The 12,331-nt window shown below is 37.2% G+C and overlaps 1 protein-coding gene across 33 annotated transcripts in view; it reads left to right on the top strand.

Annotated features, from left to right (window-relative positions):
- Positions 1–12,331, top strand: part of LOC136854032 (dystrophin, isoforms A/C/F/G/H-like) — a 1,916,343-nt gene that overhangs the window by 147,707 nt on the left and 1,756,305 nt on the right. For 23 of the 33 annotated variants that reach the window (XM_067130070.1, XM_067130066.1, XM_067130049.1 and 20 more), the window contains exon 1: positions 2,960–3,003. The exons of the other annotated variants lie outside the window; for them this stretch is intronic. The gene's annotated coding sequence lies outside the window, so the exon portion shown is untranslated. Of the gene's footprint in view, positions 1–2,959; positions 3,004–12,331 lie in introns of those variants that run through there. 33 annotated transcript variants of the gene reach the window in all.

The raw sequence follows: 12,331 nt of genomic DNA, 5'->3' as shown, positions 1-12,331 counted from the left end.
TCTCTTAGGTAATGAATACTTATTTTATAATTTTTCACACTCACTATAACATGTGTTACATGCCTTGTGTTTTCTTTATTTTGACATCTTTGCATAACTATTTTCAGTTCTTTGCTATCCTGAGATATTTTACCGTTAAGCCGTAGTCTGGATGAGTTAGGAAATGCTGTTTTGTCTCAAACATCAAAGCAGAATGAAGTAACCCATCTTTTAAAGAGTGCGCTGTTCCTTTCTAGAATTCCTACCTGTCACACACACACGCACACGCACAAACACACACTCCAAAGGAAATAGCCGGAGGTTTTATCGTGCCCTGCATTTTTCTATCATTTTGCATTTTTTTTCCATAAATGTTAACACTACTTAGTTAAAGGTCTAGGTTGTAGAAAATCCAAGTGATGAGGTAAGCCCTTTGGTTTTTCTTTTTGAAGTCACTAGATAACAAATCCAGTCTCCTGATACTATAAGCTAATGACTTCATTCACAGATTTGTAAATGATCCGAGACTTTTTGTACACTCATATCAGGGTATTAGTTGATTTATTGTAGTGAGTTTTGTTTTTTGCTTTGAAACTTTTTTGCGAAGCACCCCTCACATTCTTTGACTTTGACAAAATATGCTGCAAAGATCAATTCTGTTTAGTTATTCAGTGGGTAACTGTTCATAGAGCTTAGTTCTTATAATTTTCCTAAATTTGTATTATCTACTTGAAACCTCATAATTATATGTCCCGGTTTGGTAAAGGATATAGCGGCGTCAGGCACAACGGTCTTTTTACTAGGTCAATACTATAAAAAGGTTTTTGATAAATGAATGTATTGTTATATGAAGCAAAACCACATACAATTTATTTTTTATCATTTTTCCCGCGAAGCGTGACAACTAGACCTTTGGAAGACTCTTCCAACTCCGTCTAGATGTGTCACTCTCACCCAACGCTTCATTTGCTCTCCCAGTCTAGAAATGACGTCAGTCGATAACGCCATTAACAAGACTGCCTGCGACGTGACGAGGAATCGAATCAGCTATTTTATAGGAGAACAGTAAACAAAAACGTCTGTTGTGTGTAAAATGTTGTAAAAAAAATTACCCTTTAGAATTAGAGGCATCATGAAAAAAAAATTTCAAGAAAGAACCCCCTTGCTCTGGAAGAAGGAAAATGGCTCCATGTTAAATTGAAGGGGAACGGAGCAGCTGAAGAGAACACATTTGAAAAATGAACGGGGAGCTGTTCTAGGGTCAGGCGATGACGTCATGCAGTGATGTGAAGCCGGGAAGATTCATTGGACGTCGCTTGGTTGGTTGTTTTACCTTGCGTTGCCTTGCCTGAAAAGCAACTGGATGATCAAAAGCATAGACTGTATAGGAAAATACCTCAGACGATAGGGCTCTCTCTCTCTCTCTCTCTCTCTCTCTCTCTCTCTCTCTCTCTCTCTCTCTCTCTCTCTCTCTCTCTCTCTCGTACTTTTTTTCATTTAGGTAAGGTGATGATTTTGGTTAATGAATGAAATGGCTTATAGCTGTTGCATTTCAGAAACCAAATTTTAATTTCAGCTCATCTTATTTATGTTTTACGATGATAACCGGACAATATTTCGTATCCAAACTTGTTTCGTAATCCTTTCTCTCTCTCTGGAAGCATCCGAGCATGACTCAGACCCAACGGATATCGGGTCAGTAACAGTTCATGCACTCACTGACTGCTTTTTCTGGCAACAGGATAAAAAAAAGAGCCTAAACAATGCACTGTAATTTACTGCCGCAGCTATTATAGATAAGTTTTATTATGCTTGACGAACATACGTGAAAGTAAAGTTCATCTTGGCTTAAGCTTATATAGTTGCAAAAGTTAACAGAACAATGAAGCACCTGAAGTTTTAAGGGAAGATTTTCTCAATCATTTGAGACGTTGCTTCGGAGCTTCGTGCATCAGCGGACAACGTACACTGGCCTGGTGTGGAGTCAGGAATTGTCGGTTCGTCTCTGTCGAAGATTTTACAACAAATCCACCAGTTAAAAACGAGGGTAACTACTGCAATATTCAGTTGTATCATTAGGAACCAAGTTGGCTAACTGCCAGATACGTTCCCATGACCCTCGATCTCAAAGCGAAAGCATTTATGAAAGTGCTTGTATACGGTTAGGTAGAAAGCAAATGCAAGTGAAGAAACGGGTTGAGTTACGAAGATGAGGAAAACGGAGGTGTGGCTACCGAGAGACATCCAGACTGGCGAGATTTTTCTAGTCTCTCATCGAGATCGCCCTCGCCATATTAGGCCAGATGATCCTCGGTATCATTCTCTGACCCACAACCACATGCTCATGGGAGTCTGTTTTTGTGTATTTTTTTTTATTTTACCTTTTTTTTGTGTGTGTGGCCCGTTCATTCCTGTCATAATGGTAGAGTGATGATTCTGTGTTGGCCATACGAGAATTCGATGTCAAGGTCATTTGCAGCATAACCTACTGTTCAATATGCATGTCATTCAAAACGTGAACCCTAGAACCGTTGCTGGGCCGCGTCTTTCATCGTCTCATTCTCCTGCTATCTTTCTGTTGAGAACGGAGTACGACAGGGTTGGAGTCCAAGATCATTCATGGCGGGGTTACGCCGGAAGAAGCAATCATGACGTCACCATGTAATTACGGCACCTAATGGCTCACGTAAATCATCATTCTGGGCCCTACTTCACAGAAGCCAAGTAGCGTTTTGCGAACGTAACCGATTGATGCATCGCGTCATCTAGTCAAGTGATTTAACCAATTTATGATCAGTTTTGAAGAGATCGTATGTCTTCTTTACCATCAGATAAAAATTGGGGTAGTATACGAGAAAAATGTTAGTATAGTGCGAGAGAGAGCGTGTGTGATGTGTGTGTGTGTGTGTGCGGTAGGGGAGGGTGTGGGGCCATCAGGGTGGACTGTACACCTGGCTAAACGAGCATACTAAACGCCCCTGAGTGTGTGGCAGTCAGTGGTTGCAGCAGCCGTAGAGGGTGAATGTTAGTCGTACCGCAGAACGTCCAATTCATAGCAATAGCCGTGGCTCTTACTTGCAATGGGAATTATCGTTCGATGCGTGATCATTCATTCAAGGGGCTTCCGAGATTACTACCTGTGCTCGATGATCTACGGAGCATATCAGCTTCGACGACAGTGACCTTGTGTCTCCATAGAGTTACAGAAAACAACACCAAACGGAGTCACGTGTGTTCTTTTTAGCAGAGCCGTGTCTGGTGTCCTGGTGACAGGGCAGCTGTCAAGCGGTGAATGATCAGCTCCTTTGCCCTGTGATGAGAGGAAACTTTACTTCTTGAAAGGTTTTAGTCGTATCGATTATTACTGAATGACTTAGGATGGTAATAATATGGAAGGTTTTCCTGAAGCATGTTATGCAGTGTGAGAAAATTATACATTACTTTATTTATGAGTGAAAATAGTGGCAAGAGTGACAATTGATATGAACAGAAAAGGCGTTTTTGTGTCATGGGAAGACATGAATAGAGAAAACGTTATCGTGTTAAGGGAAGATACGAGTGGAAAAAGCATTATTGTGTCATGGGAAGTTTATTAGAAATTACAGAATCTGCGAATTTCAAAAGTGAAGATATAAATGAAGGAATTTATAGCTATGAATAAAACGGAAAAAACGCTAAACACTCGTGCATGGTTCTTGCTTTTTTTTTTAATAATCTGTGCGTTGTTTATACATGTCATGAGTAATACTTGATAAGCACCTCAGGCGATGTCCTGTTATTTCTCGAAATGTTGAAATTTCCAGCAACAAGGAGGCCCTTTGCTGCTCGGGAAGAATTCCTAATATAAAGAAAGTAAACGAAAGCTTTTAAAGAATGCTATTTAAAGAATCCTAGTCATGTGCAAATTCCTCTGCGAAAAGCTCACCTGTTGTGACTGAAAAGAATTCATCAGTATTATTTATTCGGTATTCGTGTTGCGTAGAGTCATTTGTTTTAAGATGGGCGTTGAAGTCAGTTTTCTGCAGGACACCTTGAGAATTTTAATGAACCCCAAGGGTAGGATCACCGATAATACAGTTAAAATAACAGGTTACGGAATTTTTTGTCTGTTTATTTTTCGTCTTTCATTAAAGCTAAAATGGTATGTAAGTTTCTGCAAAAGGACGATTGCTTGAATCTCACTGTAGTGATTGCTTTCAATTTAGTAATTAAATATCCGTATTAATTTCATTATATGTTTTTCTATGGAAACTTGTTTATATGGAATGTCTTAGTAGCAGATGTTTCAAAACAATCCCGAGAAGGCTTCATTTAACGGCATTTCGGTTTGGAAATAGAATTGTTACTTGTATGATTTACTGAAGAAATTTAGACAACTAGAACTTTTCTATAGTTGTAACATGAAATCTAACTGTTAATTCTTCTGTAAATCCGTGTGTATGGTAATTGAATTGTATGCCTTGAAAGGTACTGTCATGACCCTTCCAAATAAGCTTTTCTTACCATAATACGTTGTAATATCTCTGTTATGTATATGATCCGTACACTTAATATCTATTTATTAATTGCGATTTTTGCATCTGTGTAAGTTCTTATACTCCGCTTTTGCTTTTAAATGCTACCAAAGAAGCATTCAATTTCCAAGTCGCTTTCACTTCTTGCTTTATTGTTTGAATGCACAATGAGAGCTAGGTTTGGAATAGAAGTTGCATTACGGATGTACCCACCACCACGCGGAGTTCTTTACTATTATAGACAGCATGGCTGGTTTGTTTGTCGTAAATGGCAACGAGGCTTCAAATGTAGTTGTTGTTTTTCTTCTTCTTAGATTAAGCCGGCCTTTTGCTCTCCCGTAAACAAATTTAGGTCACATTTAGGAGGGGTTGCGCGGCTTTCCTCATATATTGGTGATGTTGCGTTCTGTTCTCGCGCTCCAAGTGATGACAAGTCGAAATTCGATTCAGGTGTTAATGCCATTTGCGGCCTATCTCCTTCCTCGCCTGTGGCTGAGTATACACGGAACTTCACAACCATCATTTTGGTTTGCAAGAGGATTTATTGATCTCCATTCGTACTTTGTATTACTTCTTTTAAGATTTTTTCATTAATTTCTTTATTTCCTCTCGTTCGTCATTTATTTTCCTTCTTTTATTGGATTATTTTTGTGAGTATTTGTGGTGTTTTTATAATCTCTACATTAACTTTCATTTCAGTTAGCTCAGGTCGTCTTATCAAAGTTATCATACTGAGTGATAAAATCTATTAATGCTGTTTTTATAATCTCTACATCGACTTAACATTTCGATTAACACAGATCATCGTATCAAAGGTATCGTGCTGAATTATAATATTCATACATTAGAAGAACATCTGCAAGAGACGTTATTCACATCAGACCTAAATCTGGCGCTGATATGGCCATTTCGTTGTATGAATTTATTTCCATCTTATCAAAACAAGGCAATCGATTGATGAGCATAAACTATGAGGGACCGGCATGGATCTGTCTACACATTACAGGCATTACGTCGTTACACGGGAATCAGTTATTACGTTGCAAGCAGTTTAGTTTTGCGTATAGCAGAAAGCGCCGCCAGTTCTTTTCAAGTCTCGATGACAGGAACGACGGCTGTCGGAAATATGCACAGGAAGTAGATGCGGGGAAGAGTGTCGTCATTTCCAGACCCTTTGTTTTGGTTTTTGTGTTGTGATTTTTTTTTTTTTTTTTTAGGGTCGTTTCAGGTTCATTAATATTTTTTTTACGAGTTGAGTCTGTGCGTTTTTATTGCATATATCGTGTTTTAATTGATTGTACAAGATTATTGTCATGATTTTTTACTTCCTGCATTTTCGAATATAAGTTGCGTTTGTGTCGTTTCCATAGCTATTGCTGTGATTAGCTTGAAGTAATTAGAGAGAGAGAGAGAGAGAGAGAGATTTCCAGCCTGAACGCATAATTATCAAAGAGCGGGGCGACCCCTAGCGGTCTGAACGTGCTCAGAGGCAGGCCACCCAGTTCACTGCTCCCACAGGAAAAGGTCCTCGAGGTCTGCCAGTCTTTCTCACGGCGAGGAGGCCGTGGTTGGACGCATGAAGTCGTTCATTCATGACATCCAGATTCAGGCCACAGGTAATACCTGAACTCCTCGTGAGTGGAGTAAATATTCTCAAGTTCATTTTGTTTTGTGGTCGTTCTCAGTTTACTCCTCGAGTTGCCGTCGGGTTAATGTTATATAGCATTCAAGTCATGCGCTTTGTTTTTCATTCATAGAGAGATTATTGTCCTGCAAAAGGAAAGGAAGCGATTATGCACATCTCATGTCGTAAGATTTTTCCTGGATATAATCATATCCTATATTATGTGTCGGAAGAGATCTATTTCCAAACTTGTCCAGTTGACCAATCGCCACTTCAATCAATATAAAAACAATTACTTCTGCGGATGATCCCTTAAATGACGAATCTGGTCGTAAATATATGTTCACTGTCATGAAGTAGGATTTTATTATACATTGAACAAGAGCAAGTTTATATCGATAAAATGTGTTACAACTGGGTTATCCTTAATTATATGTTGATTAAAAGATTATCAGTTGACTCATTCATGAAAATGTTATTTAATGTCACAAGTGTCTTGGAGGCTACTATGTCTCATCTTAACCTGGAAGATGTTTTTATTCAGACAGATACCTGCTGGAGAATAATAATAAAAATATTTCCTCAAATAAGTTTGACTGTTGCGGAGGTATGAGCTCTTTGTGTGCTTGTTCTACACTATTTTCTGTTGGTGTCTTTTACGACGTCCAATTCTGTGAAGTTCTTTCAACAGTGTTTTTGCGCCTATAATCTTGGTGAATCTCCTTTTATATGTACGCTTTAGGTTTTTGTGAACACTTATTTTTTCTGTTCATGTAAGGTTTTCAGTGATTGTTTTCTCTATTAAAGTTTTTCACGATGGAGAAAGTTAAGAAAAAGATAGTGGCTTCAGTAGAAGATGGGTGAAAGTAAGGTAGAACATTCAGTAGTAATGAACCCAAGAACAATATTAGGAGAGGAAAGTAGGGACAAAAAGAAAACACGAAGATAAAAAGCTTACAAAAGAAGAGGGCGGTTGAGTTCAGACACTATAATAAGATACACTCGTCCTCCGCCTTGGCATAAACGAACTTTTTATGATGATAAGATAGGAAACAAAAGAAAGACAAAAGGGAAATAAAGATAGCTGCGATAGTGTCTGGTTACAATAAAACTAAGAAACGCTACATGCCACAATAAACATGCTCGACATATGTACTTGGAAACCTCTCACAGTGAAGGCCAGCCTTTTACAGTACAGTGGCTTTCACGCGTGCTATAGAAATAACCTCACCGTAAAATGCGACTGTCATAAAACATACCATTAGCACCGAGAAAAAAGTTGGTGTTTTTCCTATATTCATATAAAAAAAAGTACCTTATATTGTTTATCTCCCACTTAAGTTATTTATAATTTTTTTGAGACCTGTCAAAGCGATGTTAACCGAATTACTGAATGACGCAAAAGGGTTACTGGAAAACAGTCTTATCGTTATTTCTTCAAAGAATAAAGTAAGGTGGTTGACTTCGTCGGGTTTTTGCCTTTGAAAATCCCGCTTTCTGAATGCGGTCTAGAATACAAACGAGAATGGATGGTATTATTCTGTTAAGACATTTTCTACGCTCGTGTAAAACGAATCGGTAAGAGAGGGGGTCGTAAAGAATTTGAAGCTGTGCTTTCGTTCTTATTTGAAATACACTTACTTACATACATACATACATACAATGTGTGTGGGTGGTTCGTTCTTTGCTACATAAATTGTCAATCGTAAGAATTGTTTTCTTCCGGAGTAGGCTTTATCTGTTTAGCTTCTGTCTTCAGTACTCTGAAAGCTAAGATTGAGATTCGAAATTCTAATGCATTCACCAAACACAACAATTGTTTTAAGAGCATATTACGTACTTCTTTTCCATGCTTGTTGTGTCAGCTACCAAAATTCTAATGCATTTACCAAACGCAAAAATTATATTAAGAAAATATTACGTATTTCGTTACCGTGCTTGTTGTGTGAGCTACCAAAATTCTATGCATTTACCAAACCAATGGTTTTAAGAAAATATTACGTATATATCTTATCCGTGCTTATTTTATAAGCTACCAGTACTTTCCTTAAGTGACGGAGGGATGTGACAAAAAACCAAGTCAAAGGCTCACGTGATGTGTTTGCTATTTATGTGAAAATTACGCAGTGATGCACGGGAGCATTCTTTCGTATCTTTCTGGCCGCTTTCTCCTTTAGATTATTGATTATGAAATTGGTACTGCAAAATCTCCATGATTGGAAAATAGACTTACTTGTGTTCGTTCAAAAGTGAATAAAGCATAACTGCTGTTACTTTACACATTATAAATACTCATGTCCTTTATCGTTTAAAATGACGGCAGCAATATGCCTCACTGCTGTACAAAGAGATTTTGGCAAATCTTTTTGTACAGCAAAGTAAAGAAATCGATTTTTTACTTACTTCAAGCAAAGTTTTCCCCTTTTATTTTTGTTTTATTTTGGAATTTTGTTTTTAACATATTATGATATTCAACTATTCAACTTCAAAACAACGCAAAATTCCGTATCTTAGAATGAAAACTAATTTTCCACAGACCAGTCGCAGAAACATATTGGTAGACATTCTGTCAATAGAGAATCAGAAACTTTTATTTTTAAATCCTTATCCTTACGCTTTAATATGAGATAGCTGGTGTGCATCACATTTAGCTATATCATTTGAAACCCGTTTTTGTCGTAGTTTTGTATGGGGCCGAGACATATTTTAACTTCAGCAAGTATTATTTAATGTGAAAGTATAGAAATTATGTTCTAGGCAAGAGGAACCCCGTTATTTTGTCGCTGTATTTTTGCTGTTTGCTCTTTTGAACTTTGCTGCATTTTAAAGTGCAAATAATGAGCTTTAAAATGCCGCCAGGAAAATTGACTTTACACGGACCGATGAAAGAGGGACACAGCTAAGCGTAACCACAATTTAGGTCATAAACACTAAAAATCAAATGTTCGGATGCGCTTTGTGTTTTAAAGAATAGGATTATTATTTAAAAGAAAGTGTTTGCATGGGAATTTGAATTTTCATTTTGTTTATGTAGATCCTGAAGCCGTATTTCATTGGTAATGGTTTTTTATTGCGTGTTGAAAACATAGAGTTGATATTTAATAGAGGACTGAATAATGATTTGTATGTAAATCATCGTAGGTAACAGACGGACATTTGTTATAAATGATCCAGCTAAGGCTCGCGGTGTCATAGTCTTTACTACCATGAAAAAATTTGATATTAACCATTACGAAATTATTTTTGTCTGTGTGACAGTTCTTATGCCTGAATAATGGTGTTTTTCCTTATCTGATAGTTGATTGTTATCATTCTTCATTTTAAGTTTCTGTGAATCACATGTTACTCTGATTTTTATAAGCCTCATAAGTTCCCTAGCATGCTTGCTTGGTTCTCATTCATAATAGCTGGTATTACTCGTAGAGAAAGTCAGCTGCAGCTGATTGCCAACGGTAAAGAATTTAAACTTACTTTCGTTAAACTTCACGGAAGTTTAATGATGTTTAGAAATTATGAAATGCTATACACTCACGGGGCATTTTTCTGGTCGTATCGCGGTGTTACTTAGAGTAATTTATCAATTTATAGCTTTTTTTCTGTCGACTTTCGCACATTATTTGTAATTCTGCTTCTTTTTATTGGTTTCTAACGAATTGCCTTAGGAGTTTAGATTTTGATGTTCCTTTCAAGTCGCCCAGAGTTGTATAAAATAAAGTCCAGTCACAGTGCTTAATAACTGATAATTCACCCGTAGTCTTCTGGGTTAGGAAATCAACAGATAGCGTAATGTAAATCTAGTACTCCTGCATCTTTGAATGAAAGTTGTTGCATATAATAATTATATGGAACAAGTGACGTGCAAGTGATGCTTGGCGCGCTCTCCGCTGATTGATTTGATTTCTCGGATATTTGAATGAAATACTGTTATTCCTGAGATTAAAATTCTTGCAAGAACTGGCACTTCCGCACCATTACTTTCATGTTTCTCGCTTCCATTTGAAAGAGAATTCAGTTTGGTTTACACTGAAAAATGTTCCTCGTAAAATAGATTTTTTTTTATTTTTTTGTCCGGGCTTTTGCCTAGTGATAACTTTTAGAGCAAATGTTTTTCTCGGAATCTGTGCGAGTGCGTCAGCTTCGTATTTTGTGATTTACAAAATGTCTCTGGAGCTACTCAGTTTATTTATTCTTGGTTTTCTCGCCTGCTTCTTAAATTTTGTGGATGTGTTTTTAAGCCTTCGCGATATTGATGGAAACTTCTGTATAAGTTCGTCGAATATTTTGTCGTGATGGTATTGATGTTCACAGTCCCCGAATCGTTTGAACTATTTTTATACAAAGACGATACATTAAAAGGGGCGTTTTGAAATACATTAAGACAACCAAACATTCCTTCTCTCTTCACAATATTCAGAATATATGGAAAACAAACCTATTTCTGCCAGAAAAGGTTTGGGGGGGCGATGTCTTTGATGCGTCCTAATATTTCATTTGCATTTATAAATTTATAAATTAACATCATCGAATCATAATTAACGCGGCAAAGCAAAATCTACTCTGTATCTTGTCATAGATAAGTGTCTCTGATAAGGCGTGAGTCGTAATTGGTTTTACCAATAACATCAGTCATATCTGTGAATTCATATACAAACGCTCCCGTCGTCCTCAGACCTCAGGTTGAAATTTTCACAGAAATTGGCCTTTTATGTTGTAGCAAGGCTTAGACGAGATCAATGAATTGCATAGTTACTGCGCATGCGTAGTGTTCGGGTATGGTCACATACGTTACTAAGAGAAATTTTTAGTATAAGTCAAGGTGATCTATCGTTTCATGGCCTGTAATCATTCATTTTCATATTGCTCATAAAGGTTTGCTTAGTCACGACTGAAAACATAAGCTGGTTGTAAATTAGACGTTTTACATATTTTTCAATTAGTTGCGTTAAATATCCTGATTAAATGTACTAAATATCCTTTACTCAAATTTAATATACAAAGTAGTCAGACTTATTACTTACTTTTTTAGTAGTCAGACTTATTACTTACTTTTTTATTAAATTGGATTAAGTAGCTTTAGACCTAATAAAATTTCTGATAGTCCTAAATAAAATTTTCTAAATAGAACAGTCCTAATTTTTAAAATTTTCTAAACATTAATTATTGCAATTTGACCAGATATGATTGGAAGTTTTTGACCAGGCGTTTTGAATGGCTCGTGTATTGCCAGAAAAATTTCACGGACTTTGTGGCCAGCCGTTTCAAGAAATTTAATAAAAATTTTCTATAACTTTTCCTACAGTTCTATCCGCATACCAACGTCCTTTCGCGAGTGTAGTTTAATTTTTGTTTTCAGAAATAGTAATATGTCGATAGGCAAAACCGAGTCCTGTGTCCACCAATACCACTGATAATACTTTATTAGTATTATTACTAGTGTACCCATACTGTAGAACATTATGGTAATGTAAGACAGGGTCGAGACGGCTGGTCTTCACCCTAGGGACATATAGTTCCTTCCCGAAACTCGAACGAAGGTACCTTGATTTATACTTATATTAGGGCAAACAGTGAGAGAGGCTAACCACAGGTTGGACGACGTCAGGTCAAAACATGGATTTCATTACCCGTAGGCTATCGTTTTCTCAGGTTCTTTGCAGCGTGCCTTCGACCCCTAGCTGCAACCCCTTTCGTTTCTTTTACTGTACCTCCTTTCATATTCTCTTTCTTTCATCTTACTTTCCACCCTCTCCTAACGGTTGATTCATAGTGCAACTGCGAGGTTTTCCTCCTGTTATGCCTTTCAAACCTTTTACTCTCAATCTTAGTTTCAGCGCTGAATGGCCTCATAGATCTCAGTGCTTGGCCTTTGGCCAAAATTATATATTCAGTTCAGTTCAATTCTATCGTTGTCTCGCAGGTAAAAGATAATTGTAAGAATGAACACTGCATTATTTAATTGCTATTGAAATGAGGATAGAGAGCTTTCGGTGCTAATGTAAATAATCATTTGCATCATCAACAGACTGAAGTCAGAATATCTCCCAAGAATGTTTTCCCCGTCATGACTAAAGGTCAGCAGTGAGAAGTCTCCATAAACCCGGTTTCAACGCAGTCACTATTTAAATGAGAGCGGATCGAGTCTCTTTTAAAAAATACTCGTATTTTAAGTCGGGGTAAATTTATGCGTTTAGTTCCTTAACATATTTTTAGATGT

The sequence above is a fragment of the Macrobrachium rosenbergii genome, chromosome 28 (genome assembly GCF_040412425.1).
Source record: "Macrobrachium rosenbergii isolate ZJJX-2024 chromosome 28, ASM4041242v1, whole genome shotgun sequence".
In the NCBI taxonomy this organism is placed as follows: domain Eukaryota; kingdom Metazoa; phylum Arthropoda; class Malacostraca; order Decapoda; family Palaemonidae; genus Macrobrachium; species Macrobrachium rosenbergii.
This window is presented reverse-complemented; position numbering and strand designations above follow the sequence as displayed.